Source organism: Capricornis sumatraensis, chromosome 7 (genome assembly GCF_032405125.1).
Source record: "Capricornis sumatraensis isolate serow.1 chromosome 7, serow.2, whole genome shotgun sequence".
In the NCBI taxonomy this organism is placed as follows: Eukaryota; Metazoa; Chordata; class Mammalia; order Artiodactyla; family Bovidae; genus Capricornis; species Capricornis sumatraensis.
In genome coordinates this window covers 70,470,703-70,472,009 of record NC_091075.1, presented here as the reverse complement: position 1 = coordinate 70,472,009, position 1,307 = coordinate 70,470,703, and the positions used below count along the sequence as shown (strand labels likewise).

The following is a 1,307-nucleotide window of genomic DNA, read 5'->3' as shown; positions in this document are numbered from 1 at the left end:
TAGAGATCAATGGATAATACAAAATTATGCAGCGTCAGCAGCCCTGACGCTTATTGAGACCAGGCTTTCCCTCTGCATACCTAGTTGTATACACAAGTCTTAAGTGATTTACATCATCTTCTGGCCAGAATGCCAATTAGCATTTTACAGCCTTTTTCTGATAAAGGTAATAGTGTTGTTCTTCCCAAAGTCTGGTGCCACTCTCAGAAAGCACTAAATAAAGTTACATTCTTACATAGCAAGGACACAACAATTTATAACAAACAAAGAAAGAGGAGTACAGTGATTTATAACGAAGAGAAAATTCATTAACTCAAAAGTCTAGTGTTGCTAACATCAAAACTACTATATTCCTATTTCTGCATCCTGATTACATTGATTAATATCCTCGCAGGTGCCTAAAAGATAAAGGATATGGAGGCCTGGCGGCAAACATTAACTCAACCAATGAATCCCTTCACCAACCTAATTCTTAGCTCTAAAAAGGCTCTATATCTTTAAGATGCTTTAAGCTGCATGCCTCTCGCAGTTGGGGGGCTGTAAACAATCACAAGTTGTAAAAGTCCGGGCAGACCCATCAGGTAAGTTAGAAAGCCATCAAAGGGTTTTAAGCCGAGACATTTCTTTCATATGCAGGAGACCAGTTGGAGCTCTAAGTTAACTTTTTCCAGAGAAAGGTGGTCAGGGAAAGCCCCCTGTAATGTCAGAAGAGTATAGTATAGCAGACAGTAACAGACAGATTTTGGTTTCGGGGTAGATGCTCAGACAGAGGACCCCTTGAGACCTGACTCGCCTTGCCTGTCAGGTCTCTCCGCATGACCTTGTCATGGGTGGGATCTTCCGTGCTGGCTCCCGGCAGTAATTCATCAAGAAGAAGAGACAGGGACCTCCTTGGTGGTTCAGTGGCTAGGAGTCTGCACTCCCAATGCAGGGGGCCCAGGTTCGATCCCTGGTCAGGGAACTAGATCCACATGCTGCAACTTAAACCCAGTACAGCCAAATAAACAAATAAAGATAATTTTTTAAAAAGAAGAGACAAATGTCAAACAGAAGTAATCAGTTTTTGGATTGTTTGATGATTCCATTAAGGAATAGAGTGAAAATACACTTAATTAGAAAAGTATTTATATATCTTGCTAATTTAACATGAAATGCTGCCATCTAAAAAAACAGAAATTGTATCCACTGCAAGGGGGACATAGACATAAACTGATTAATAAGTGCTACCTATTTCAAGCAGTATTCAGGATTACATATTGTAGTAGAAAACTAGAAAATGTCCTGAAACAGCATGCATGAATCATAGA

At 40.1% G+C, this 1,307-nt stretch overlaps 1 non-coding gene across 1 annotated transcript; it reads left to right on the top strand.

Annotated features, from left to right (window-relative positions):
* The first annotated feature begins 888 nt into the window (after positions 1 to 888).
* On the top strand, positions 889 to 961 carry TRNAG-CCC (transfer RNA glycine (anticodon CCC)). Its single transcript has one exon. It is a non-coding gene; the product is annotated as a tRNA-Gly (tRNA).
* The last annotated feature ends 346 nt before the right edge of the window (positions 962 to 1,307 follow it).